This window comes from Hyla sarda, unplaced genomic scaffold, assembly GCF_029499605.1.
Source record: "Hyla sarda isolate aHylSar1 unplaced genomic scaffold, aHylSar1.hap1 scaffold_1335, whole genome shotgun sequence".
NCBI lineage: Eukaryota > Metazoa > Chordata > Amphibia > Anura > Hylidae > Hyla > Hyla sarda.
In genome coordinates, this window is record NW_026607961.1 from 10001 (window position 1) to 23746 (window position 13746).

Here is a 13746-nt window from a genome sequence, read left to right on the forward strand (position 1 = left end):
GGGCATAGAATGTTCCCGGTGACAGAAAATACCTGCTCACTTTGCACAGAGGTTGGGGGGCAGGATAGGAGCTCCTGGGCCACCATGCTTAGAGCAGGCCAAATAGCCCTCTTTTCGTCCCAATATTTCATGGCATCGGCAGTGGGAAATATATTTGGTTCAGACACATAAATTTTGACCATGTCTGCCACCTTGTCTCTTGGTATCCGAGAGGGTTGTCTGGTTTGTCCAACCAGGCTTTGCAATGTCTCTGCCCAAAAGTCTGCAGCTCTTGAGGAGGTTGTAGCAGTGTTGCTGATGGTTGCTGAGATTTCTGCAGGCTCATCTTCCTCTGCTTCTTCCTCCTCATCATGCCTCTCTTGTCCCACATCTAATAGTCTCTGTCTGTCACACACCTTGATGATTAATTTGTCCCTCCAGCTTGTTAGGGCATTTGCTTGGAGAGCCATTTTGCCCTTAATCCGGGGGTCACACATGGTGGCTAGCATTAGATCAGGGCAAGTGTCTGTCAGCTCTTTAATCCTACGCTGTAGTAGGACCTGGAGTCTCCTTACCAGTGTGGCAACATCACCAACTATATAGCCTCCAGTCAACTTCTCTCTGTTATTCAGGAAGGCATCCATTTTGGTTAACAGATGAGTAAAGAGAGGGATGACTTGCGCCAAACTTGCCTTCTCCTGGCTTAACTTTTCCGTGACCGCACGAAAGGGGCTAAGTACAGCAACCACCTGAGCAACTAAGGTCCACTCCTCCCTGCCAAATGCTCTGGTGATGCCAATATAATTTTCATGGGACTTTGCATGTATGGGTTTCTGCTGCTCTAGGATTCTTTCCAGCATTTCTAGTGTGGAATTCCACTGGGTGCTAACATCCTGTTTCAGTCTGTGTTGAGGAACACCTGCCTTACTCTGCTCCCGTCTGAGTAAGTGGCTGTCTTTAACACTCCGGTGAAAATGCCCTGCAATTTTTCTACATGAATCCAGAACTCCTGTGAGCTTTGTGTTGCTCTCTGAGGTGTCTTCCAAACCGGCCTTCACCACAAGATGGAGGACATGTGCAGAGCATCGCACACATACAAAGTTGCCATTACGCAATGCCTTTATCATTTTGGCTGCACCGTTAGTCACCACGAAACCCATCTTCGGATGTGTATCTCCGTGTTCCCCAAGCCATTCTTCCACCATTTTTTTTAAGTGCTCTGGTTATGTTTTGTGAGCTGTGCTGCTCATCCAATACCTCTGCATGGAGGAGGAATGAGCGGTGGCCCTGATTTGTATTCTCAACACCAGCCCCTGTGCTTCTTGGACCTGATTTGGTTTGGGCAAGTTCAGTGACAATGGGCTGCCACCAGTGTGTGGTCAATGATAGGAAAGCATGCTGGCCACTGGGAGCACTCCACAGGTCAGTGGTTAGATGTACAGACTGTCCAGCAGCTTTTCCCAGCTCCTCTTTTCCACACACGATTTATACAAAGCAGGTACTATACTTCTGCTGAATGTGGTACGTGATGGTACAATATATTGGGGTGCAAGTGCCTTTAGAAGGCGTTTAAAAGGTTCCCCTTCCACCATGTTAAATGGAGCCCCCCCAATGGCTATGAGCTCACCTATAAGGCGGGTAATCTTGCGGGACTGTTGGCGGGAAATCCCCCTGGGATGGAAACCAGTAAACTGTTCTATGGTGGACTGGTTTCCTTTACTGGGATGAACAACAGCTTCAGCCCCTTGCCCCTTTTCCAGGTTATCTGAGGCTGAACTCATAGTAGCACTGGAACTAGCACTACTACTTCCCTTTCTTTTACTTGGTGGAGCTGCCAAACCACTTTCTTCTCTCATCAACACTGCCTTGTGGTGTGTCCTCAGATGGTTATCCATTCCTGCATTGGTGAGATGCCCCAAGACTTTGCCACAACTTACTTCCTTGCCACATAGCTTACATTTGGCCAAGCGACCATCCCCAACTGTTATGAAATGCTCCCATACCTTAGATTTGCGGTTACCACTGACACTGGGTTGTGCTGATGGGGAAGGTTTTTCTGGAAGGGGAGTGCTCTTGGAAGCAGTAGCTAAAGTCCTTGTACTGGTGACAGTGGCAGTCTTTGCATGGGAGGGTGTATCCACAACTATGGAGCCAGAGGAGGATGGTGGTGATTGAGATTCTTGATAGTCATCATCAATGTCATGTACGAATAGTAGTGGCGAAAAAGGTTTATCTGGTGCAATACTGGACCATGGTACCTCCTCTTCTACAATGCCAATGTTCACATCTGCAAGGGCAGGACTGACATGCATGATGTTGTCTATTTCTGTGTCAGAGCCTTCTTGATGGACATTTAGGGCCACCTCAGCATCAGTAATGGCTGTCTCATTTTCTGCTAGAGTCTCCGTCTCCACATGGCAGATGTCTCTGATTGGTTGCCTAGAAGTTTGGCCACTGGAAGACTTGGCAGCAGGCCTTGCTGATGTCCTCTTATAAAAAATGGCAGCTGTTACCTTTGGCTTCTTGGTAACACCTTGTCCTCTAGCTGTCTCTGTGTCACTGGGGAAGTCTTCCTCAGGGGATCTGTCCATCTCTACAAGCACTGTGAGTCACTGTTAACACCAGTAAAACTTTCACAGGAATAAAGAAAAGTTCCTCAATGTCCGTGAAAAACACAGGATGTAGAAGGACACCCCGATTGGCTGACTAATGTCATGTGATAACAAACTCTGTAAAGTGACCAATCAAATAAATGGAGAAAATTATTCCTTAGTTTCGATTTCGTCAACTAATAACGAATGCATTCCGTAATTAACAAATCAAGTCCTTGTTTATTCTGGGACAAGGGTCACGTGACGAGAGGATGTGATCTCGTCAGCTCCGCCCACTCCAGGGCTCTCTCCCTCCTCTCCCCCCACCCCCCAGGAGGCATGATGCTGACCCTGGGACGAACGTCCCTGATTAGGGCGAAAAAAGAAAGAAAAAGAGGAAAGAGAGAAAAAAGAAAAAAGGAAACCACCTGACGGACGGATCTGCTCCCCGCTGTGGTATGGAGATGGAGGTGTCCGGTGTGGGAGGGGGTGTGGCGGCCTCGCTGCAGTGGACAGTAGTGGTGGAGGTGAACGAGCTGAGAGGCGCACAGTCAGCAGAAAAGAGATCCGGCAGGAAGAAGAGGAAGGAGACGGAGCGCAAGCACGAGTGGTGCAAAGCAGCTGGGGGGACCACGTGAGCGGGCTCGGCGTGCGACGGAACACGCCGGCCGCTCCGGGTGCCCTGCAATCAGCTCGGGTAACAGAGGCCAGGATCAGCGTGGTGAGCTTGAATCTATTCATTTTAACTGAAGTCCGTTGTAGGAAAGCTTTTCTGAAATGCAGGCTGGCAATGGCAGTCTATGAGAGTCTGGTGGGGTATACTTCCTCACCCTGGTTACAGATGATAGGATAAGCATGTGAGATCAAGAAATCTGGATGAGCTACTGTACTAAAAGTGGTGGAGGGGGGGCAGAGGTGTGTCGGAGCTATCACAGTTTTGGAACTATAAAGTGACTTCCCCCCCCCCCCTATACCTCTATACCCCTTATAATCCTCCAGCTACCCCTCCTCTATATGGATAATGTTGTTAAGAGTATATGTGAACATGATCGGTAGTCCGAGGACTGGTTATATAAGCTGATTACCTTATGTGGAGGAATTTTTCAGCTATCCCCAAGGTGAAACAAAAACGTATTAACCGAAGGCATCGGTAGAGAGGAGGAGGTGTATATTGAAAAGTATTGCTCTGTCTGAATTTATAAAATAACTCACTGAAGAAAGATGAGCTGGTGACTCTCTGTTATTGAATGGTGTATGGTTTTTTGCAGGACGTATGCATTCAGATTTACAGCTTAGAGCCTGCAGAGTTGAACAACAGAACTGTAAGTCTATTACTTTTTAAAAAAAACCTTCACGCCTCAAGGGGGGGAAAAGGTAAGAAAGCACTATGCACCTTTTTTGCCTCTTTTCTGTGCAGGTGTTTTCCTTGAGTATAACATAAAAAAGCCAAACAAATTAATATGGCTCCCAAGATCCAGCCTAGGAGATCGGGCGGGAATGTTACAGGAGAAGCAGGCAAAATGGATAAATTAAAACCAGAACACAAAGACATGGGGATAGCATGTATGGCTCTAGATATGCAGCCCTTCAGGAGGAAGGAGTAACAGAGGAGGGAGAGAGTGAAGATGTGAATAATTCTATGCTAACTTCCATATTAAGTGGTGTGGAAAAAAGTAATAAAGCATTAGAAAACTTAACAGTACAAGTGGGCAGTCTCAGCTCAGACGTGAGTTTTATCCGTGAAGATATAAAAAAGGTGAAAGAAAGAGTGGGGAAAATAGAGAACATGGTGCCCCAGATGGACGGTAAACTACAAAGCATTGAGAAAGTGCAGGAAGAACTCACAAAGGAAAATAATTTCTTAAAAAGGAAGATAGAAGATTTAGAGGATAGATCAAGGAGGGCTAATGTAAGCGTTATTGGCCTTCCGGAAGGGGAAGAAGGAGCTGACCCTATTGCCTTCTGCACAAAATGGCTAGCTGACACCTTTGGAGAACGTACGTTTTCAACCTGTTATGTTATAGAAAGAGCCCACAGGATACCATATACCAAACCACCGCCCGGAGCTTTGCCTAGGACTTTACTGCTAAAATTTATGTGTGCTAAAGATAGAGACACCCTATTGAAGTTATCAAGGGAGAGGGGAAAAATTGAAGTTGGGAGCGCGGGTGTTTTTTTTTTATCTGGATTTTTCAAAAGAGACTCAAAGGAAAAGAATGGAGTATAGAGACATTAAGAAGAGACTCCATAATTTGAATATTGCTTTTTCCTGTTATTCCCAGCCCGTTTGAGGGTGGTTCAAGACAGCCTGGAAATCGGTTAGAAGTAGAGATGACGGAGTAAAAGAGTATGGAGACCCAGGGTAGCCAAGGAGGTAAAATGTTAGTATGGAATATTAAAGGTATTAAGGAGAGGAAGAAAAGAGTAGCTATTATGGATAGGGTTAAAAATTATCTACCTGCAGTGGTATGCTTGTTAGAAACACATTTAACAAAAGAATCTGTCCATCTAATGAAAAAGAAATGGGCTGTTCAGGAATTCCCCTCATTTAGAACAAACTACTCATCGGGGGTCTCGGTGTTGATTCACGGTAAAATGAATATGCAGGTTAAAAATGCTCGCTGTGATGATAGAGGGAGATTTGTTTTTCTCCACGTAGAGTGGAATATGGTACAAGTTATTCTTGCTTTTGTTTATATTCCTCCCCCTTTCAAAACAGAGGTATTGGTTAATCTGGTGAATTTTTTAAGTGATAAAAATTACAAAGATGTATATATTATCGGGGATTTTAACTCAGTAATGGATAACAAAAGGGACCGGAGAGGAGGAGTAATGAGGGAGGGGAGGAATGTCCTGGCAGATTTTTGTAAAGAAGTAGGATGGAGAGATGTATGGAGAAACCTGAATCCTTTGCGAGAAAATTTTTCCTGTTTTAATTTGAGCCATAAAACTGCATCACGTATCGATTTGATTCTGGCCAATGATAGTGGAGCAAGGGGTATTAGAAAAATTGTTTATGAGCCCAAGGGCTTGTCTGATCACTCCATGGTGGTTGTAGTTTCGGTGGTGAAGATCGGGTCCCCCCCCAGAATATGAATAGAAATATTAATCCGCATTGGTTTGAGGTGGAAGACGTGACAAAGGGTATAGAGGAGGAGATTAAATGGTTTTGGGCTACAAACAAAGGTTCGGCCGATATATTTATGGTTTGGGATGCTATGAAAGCATATTTGAGGGGGATTTTGTCCCGAAATATAACCCAGTTTAGGAGGAAAGTAAGGAAGAAAGAAGATAACTTGGTAGATCAGATAAAAAAATTGGAGGAAGTTTATGCAACTGATGCCAGAGATGAGAACTGGGGAAAACTGGAACAAGCGCAAAAAAGAATATAAAGAGTTAATGCTTGAGAAGGCACAACATAGGATTTTTTTCTGGGGACAAAAATGCTATGCGGAAGGGGGGAAATCCAATAAGTGGCTCTCTGGTATAATAAAAAATCTAAGGGAAAATACGGAAATTACTAATTTAGAAAATAAGCAGGGATTAATAGTAACAGATCAAGAGGAGATAAGGAAGATAGCGATGGAGTATTATCAAACATTATATGAATCTGAAGGGGTAAAATCAGAATCGGAGATTAAAACATTCTTACAAAATTTAGTTCTGCCAAGTTTAAATGAGGAGGGGAAGAGGAAAATGAATGAGGGGATTAGCCTGGGGGAAGTCCAAGAAGCATTGAGAACATGTGCAGGGAATTCCGCCCCAGGGTCTGATGGGTTCTCATTTGATTTTTATAAAAGATTTCATGGGTCTCTGTTGCCCTGCTTGATGGAGATTATTAATGAATCCTTGGAAAGAGGGGCTATGACCCCTTCAATGTCTGAAGCAGTGATAATATTGATCCCCAAGAAGGGGGGCAACAGGGAAAAGATGGAGAATTACCGTCTTATATCACTATTGAATACGGATTACAAAATTTTTGCAAAATTATGGGCAGGAAGATTAAAAAAGGTTTTGGGTGAGATGACAGGGCAAGAACAAAGGGGTTTTATGGTAGGTAGGAATATGTTTTCCAATATACACAGGACATTCCTTAACATTCAAACACGTGGAGGGGATCCCCGCTCCATCCTGTCGTTGGACGCAAACAAAGCTTTCGACAGGGTGGAGTGGGGTTTCCTCTTTGGGGTGGTGGAAAGATTTAGTTTGGGCACTTTATTCTTAAAAGCTATAAAAATGGTTTATTCAGCTCCTATAGCAAAAATTAGTATTAATGGGAAATTTACGAATACGTTTTTAAAAAAAAGAGGTTCAAGACAGGGATGTCCGTTATCACCTTTATTATTTGCACTCTTTATAGAGCCACTAGCAGCTATGGTTAGGAACACAGAAGTCTTTCAAGGGTTTGGGGTACAAGGGGATAGAGAAAGAATGTTATTATATGCCGATGATGTGCTTTTGTTTGTTAGGAATCCGGTAGAGAAAGTACAGGAAGTGATTAGGTTAGTGGAAAAATTTGGATATTTCTCAGGAATTAAAATTAATTGGCAGAAGTCCGGTCTCATGCCTTTGGATGAAGAAATTGAGGTCCCTATTGGCCCTGTAAAAGTACTAAGACTTAATGATAGTTTGGAATATCTGGGTGTTAAGATCTCTAGCGCTGTCTTGAATTTTGAGAGATTAAATTTGGACCTCTGTTGGGGAAGGTAAGGGGAAAGGTAAATACATGGAGGAAAATGAGATTGGGAATGGCAGATAGAATAGGACTGCTGAGAATGGTATTACTCCCCATGATAACACATTATTTGAGAGCTTCTCCCATATGGATTAAAAATATTTGGTTTAAAAAATTGGAAAGTATATTAAACAATCTTATATGGGGTGGAAAAAGAGTCAGGATCAAGAGTCAATATTTGTACCATCCCTTAGAGGAAGGAGGGCTGGGTCTCCCTAATTTTCAGCAATACTTCATAGCATCCCAACTAACATTGGTTATTCAAGAGCAACAAACACTATTGGATTATTTGAAAAGGGGGTGTAAGAAATATGGGTCCATATGGGAGTGGTTGGAGAGTGGGAGTTTGAAGAAGGGTGTAGAAGAGGAGAACGTAGCTAAAGATTTATTGGTACAAGTATGGGATAGTATGAAGTCAGCAACAGGGATAATGAGTAGTGTGTGTGGTGTACCCCCTTATGGGAAAATGAGAACTTCCCAGAAATAAAGAAAATTGCAGAATATGTGAATTGGGAAGATAAAGGAATTAGGTTGTTAGAGCAGGTTTGCACAAATGGGGAAATAATAGATTGGGAATGTTTGAGTGAACGCTTTAATCTAAAAAATACTAATTACTTTGGTTATGTACAGTTAAAAGACGCCTTGGGACAGCAAAAACCGAAAGGGAAATTAAAGGTAGGGTGTTATCACATTACAGAATATATTAAAAGTGCACAGGGGGGGGGGAAGGAAAATAATGAGTACTTTATATAAAATGTTAGGTCAGAAGGGTTGGGAGGACGTAGTCAAACAGTTAGGACAGGCACTGGATATAGGTGGAATTTCAGAAGAAGAGTGGAAATTGGTGTTAAAGAATATTAGAAGAACAACGATCAATGCAAATAATAGGGTGTCTTTTTTGATGTTAGTAAGTCGGGCACAGTACTCACCGCAATTTTTGTATAAAATTAATGTTAGGGAAAATGCACAATGCCCCAAGTGTGGGTTTGAGGGAAGTAATTGGTTACATATGGTATGGAATTGCACGAAGTTGCTAAAATTTTGGAGTGTAGTGTTTGAAACTATTAAAGCTAGAATAGGCGTGGTATTGCTCTTTGAACCTAAGGTTGCAATTTATGGACTAGGAACAATGGGAACGAAGCATACTGATATTATACTTGGAATATTGGGAGTGGCAAAGAATTTGATTCTTAGGAAATGGTTGGCCCCAGCGGTTCCATCAAGGGAAGAATGGTTAGGAGGTATAAATAAGGTTAGAACTTATGAGTTGTTGTGGTTCAAGGACAGTGAAAGAAATAAAAAAAATCAAGAATAAATGGCTACCCTGGGAGAAAGGAGAAAGTAGATAGTGAAAAGGAGTAAAGAGTAAGAGAGGAGTAGGGAAAGGAAGGAAGTCAATGGATTTCGGGCAGGCTTTCTTAAGGGGAGGGAGGGAAAAGGGAGGGGGAGGGGTTTTGTTTTTTTGCTTTGTGATAATGATGTAAGCATTAATGGACTTTGTACGTATTAAATTTATAATTAAAAAAACAAAAAAAACAAATGCATTCGTAATTAACGAATGCATTCGTACATAACTAATACATTCGTACATAACGAATGCATTCGTGAGTAACAAATGCATTCGTGAGTAACGAATGCGTACGTTATTTACAGACTGCATTGTTTGTTAACAAGAGTCAACATTCGTAATTATCGAATGCATATGTTAATCGCCATTCGGATCTTAACGAATATCGTCAGATTGGCATTCGTTAATACGGCGTTTTCGTAAAGACCCGATATTTTATGTTTGGCACATTACGAATATCGTCAGATTAGCATTCGTTAATGGGGTGTTTTTGTAAACATCCGATATTTCATGTTCGTTTTTCGGGATCGTCCGAAAATAACGAAAATCACACTTTTTGTTATTTTAGCGATTCGTTCCGAAACGAAATGCACATGTCTATATTAGAAAGGATATTACAAGAGGAGAAGGTTTGTTACAGTTTGTCACCCCAGTAGTAAGGAGTTTACATGAGGAGAAGGTTTGTTACAGTGTGTCACCCCAGTAGTAAGGAGATTACATGAGGAGGGGGTTTGTTACAGTGTGTCATCTCAGTAGTAAGGAGATTACATGAGGAGGGGGTTTGTTACAGCGTGTCACCCCAGTAGTCAAGAGATTACAGTAGGAGGAGGTTTGTTACAGTGTGTCACCCTAGTAGTAAGAAGATTACATGATGATGGGGTTTGTTACAGTGTGTCACCCCAGTCGTAAGAATATTACATGAGGATGGGGTTTGTTACAGTGTGTCACCCCAGTAGTAAGAAGATTTCATGAGGAGGAGGTTTGTTACAGTGTGTCACCCCAGTTGTAAGAAGATTACATGAGGAGGGTTTATTTTTTACAGTGTGTCTCCCAAGTAGTAAGAAGATTACATGTGGAGGAGGTTTGTTACAGCGTGTCACCCCAGCAGTAAATTAATAACTTGAGGATGGGGTTTGTTAAAGTGTGTCAACCCAGTAGTAAGGAGATTAGATGAGTTTGTTACAGGGTGTCACAAGGATTACACAAGGAGTAGGTGTGTTACATTGTGTCACCCCAGTAGAAAGGAGATTACATGATTAGGAGGTTTGTTACAGTGTGTCACCATAGTAGTAAGGATATTTCATGGGGAGAAGGTTTGTTACAGTGTGTCACCCCAGTAGTAAGAAGATTACATTATGAGGAGGTTTGTTACAGTGTGTCACCCCAGTAGTAAGTCAATAACATGTGGAGGAGGTTTGTTACAGTGTGTCAGCCAAGTAGTATGAAGATTACATGAGGATGAGATTTGTTACAGTGTGTCACCATATTAGAAAGGATATTACATGAGGAGAAGGTTTGTTACAGTTTTTCACCCCAGTAGTAAGGAGTTTACATGAGGAGAAGGTTTGTTACAGTGTGTCACCCCAGTAGTAAGGAGATTACATGAGGAGGGGGTTTGTTACAGTGTGTCATCTCAGTAGTAAGGAGATTATATGAGGAGGGGGTTTGTTACAGCGTGTCACCCCAGTAGTCAAGATATTACATTAGGAGGAGGTTTGTTACAGTGTGTCACCCTAGTAGTAAGAAGATTACATGATGATGGGGTTTGTTACAGTGTGTCACCCCAGTCGTAAGAATATTACAGGAGGAGGGGGTTTGTTACAGTGTGTCACCCCAGTAGTGAGTAGATTACATGATGAGGAGGTTTCTTACATTGTGTCACGCCAGTTGTAAGAAGATTACATGAGGATGGGGTTTGTTCCAGTGTGTCACCCCAGTAGTAAGAAGATTTCATGAGGAGGAGGTTTGTTACAGTGTGTCACCCTAGTAGTAAGAAGATTACATGAGGAGGGTTTATTTTTTACAGTGTGTCTCCCAAGTAGTAAGAAGATTACATGTGGAGGAGGTTTGTTACAGCGTGTCACCCCAGCAGTAAATTAATAACTTGAGGATGGGGTTTGTTAAAGTGTGTCAACCCAGTAGTAAGGAGATTAGATGAGTTTGTTACAGGGTGTCACAAGGATTACACAAGGAGTAGGTGTGTTACATTGTGTCACCCCAGTAGTAAAGAGATTACATGATGAGGAGGTTTGTTACAGTGTGTCACCCCAGTAGTAAGAAAATTTCATGAGGAGGAGGTTTGTTACAGTGTGTCACCCCAGTAGTAAGGAGATTACATGAGGAGGGGGTTTGTTACAGTGTGTCATCCCAGTAGTAAGGAGATTACTTGAGGAGGAGGTTTGTTACATTTTGTTTCCCCAGTAGTAAGGAGATTACATGAGGAGGGGGTTTGTTACAGTGTGTCATCCCAGTAGTAAGGAGATTACTTGAGGAGGAGGTTTGTTACATTTTGTTTCCCCAGTAGTAAGGAGATTACATGTGGAGGGGGTTTGTTACAGTGTGTCATCCCAGTAGTAAGGAGATTACTTGAGGAGGAGATTTGTTACATTTTGTTTCCCCAGTAGTAAGGAGATTACATGAGGAGGGGGTTTGTTACAGTGTGTCCTCCCAGTAGTAAGAAGATTACTTGAGGAGGGGTTTGTTACAGTGTGTCACCCCGTAGTAAGGACATTACACGAGGAGGAGATTTGTTACATAGTGTCACCACAGTAGTAAGGATAATACATGGGGAGGAGGTTTGCTACAGTTTTTCACCCCAATAGTAAGGAGATTACATGAGGAAGAGGTTTGATACAGTGTGCCACCCCAGTAGCAAGTTCGTAACATGAGGATGGGGTTTGTTGCATTGTGTCACCCCAGTACTAAGGAGAATACATGGGGAGGTTTGTTACAGTGTGTCACCCCAGTAGTAAGATTACATAAGGAGGAGGTTTGTTACAGTGTGTCACCTTAGTATTAAGGAGATCACATGAGGAGGAGGTTTGTTATAGGGTGTCACCCCAGAAGTAAGGAGATTACACGAGTAGGGGGTTTGTTACAGTGTGTCACCCCGGTAGTAAGGAGATTACATGAGGAGGCGGTTTGTTACATTGTGTCACCCCAGTAGTAAGGAGATTACAAGAGCAGGAGGTTTGTTACAGTGTGACACCCCAGTAGTAAAGAGATTACATGGAAAGAAGGTTTATTACAGTGTGTCACCCAAGTAGTAAGTTAATAATATGAGGATGTTTTTTTTTTTTTTTTTTTTAACAGTGTGTCATCCCAGTAGTAAAGAGATTACATGAGGAGGCGGTTTGTTACATTGTGTCAACCCAGTAGTAAGGAGATTATGTGAGCAGGAGGTTTGTTACAGTGTGTCACCCCAGTAGTAAAGAGATTACATGGAAAGGTGGTTTGTTACAGTGTGTCACCCCATTAGTAAGTTAATAACATGAGGAGGAGGAGGTTTATTACAGTGTGTCACCCCAGTAGTAAGGAGATTACGTGAGGAGGTTTGTTACAGTGTTTCACCCCAGTAGTAAGGAGATTACATGAGGAGGAGGTTTGTTACAGTCTGTAACCCAAGTAGTAAGGAGATTACAAGATTAGGGGGTTTGTTACAGTGTGTCACCCCAGTAGTAAGGAGATCACATGAAGAGGAGATTTGTTACAGTGTGTCACCCCAGTAGTAAGGAGATTATATGAGGAGGTGGTTTGTTACAGTGGGTCAGCCCAGAAGTAATGAGATTACATTAGAAAGGAGGTTTGTTACTGTGTGTCACCCCAGTAGTAAGAAGATTACATGAGGAGGAGGTTTGTTACAGTATGTCACCCCAGCAATAAATTAATAACATGAGGATGGGGTTTGTTAAAGTGTGTCACCCCAGTAGTAAGGAGATTACATGAGTTCCTTACAGTTTGTCACCCAAGTAGTAAGGCGATTACATGAGAAACAGGTTTGTTACATTGTGTCCCCACAGTAGTAGGGAGAATATATGAGGAGGTGGTTTGTTACAGTGAGTCACCTCAAGTGACCTTCCTGGGCAAAGGGACCCGTACATCCACCTGGCCAACAACCGGGACTTTGATATTTTTTATTTCGCCTCCAGAGGTCCGGGGCGCCTAGCTAAACCGCCCCACCAATGTTTGCCGACTCGCCCGACGCTTTTGCAACCGCCGCCGGGGGGTCCGCGTCACCAATCCTGTGCCCAAGGACGGCACGCCCTGCCTTGATACAGGGACCCGCGCCTCCCGCCCTTATAGCGTCTCTGGTTCTCTGCATTTCAAAAGTCTACAGGCATGGAAGACCCTTCCAGAAGTCTTGCCCATGATCGTTTACCCTCCTCGCATCTCCCCCTGGCCGACAGCGCCCGCCGATGTTTGTTGAGTCGCCCGATGCTTCTGCCCCCCGCTGACGGGGTGTCCGCGTCACCGATCCTGTGCCCAAGGACGGCGCGCCCTGCCTGGGTACAGGGACCCATGCCTCCCGCCCTTATAGCCTCTCTGGTTCTCTGCATTTCAAAGGTCTACAGGCATGGAAGCCTGTCAGGGGACCGTCCTGGAGGCTTCACCCGGGAACCGCCCAGCCCCAGGTCGGGTACATGAACCATCCCAATCCCCTTGGAAAATACAAAGGGAGAAACCAGAAGTTTCGTCCCCAGGGGAGCCCGCGCTCGGCCCTGGCGTACCCTGAGGAAGCCGCCGAGTGCGGGCTCCCCTGGGGGGCAAACCTCCTCGGCGGATCGCCCTCCGATGTATCCTTACTCGCCCGACGCTTCCGCTCCCCGCCGCCGGGGGGTCCGCATCACCGATCCTGTGCCCAAGGACGGCACGCCCTGCCTTGATACAGGGACCAGCGCCTCCCGCCCTTAAAGCCTCTCTGGTTCTCTGCATGTCAAAAGTCTACATGCATGGAAGAACCTTCCAGAAGCCTTGCCATGTTCGGTTGACCATCCTGGGCATAGGGACTCGCATCTCCCCCTGGCCGACAACCTAGACTTTGTCATTTTTCATTTCGCCTCTGGGGGAGCCGAGGCGCCTCAGCGGACCGCACA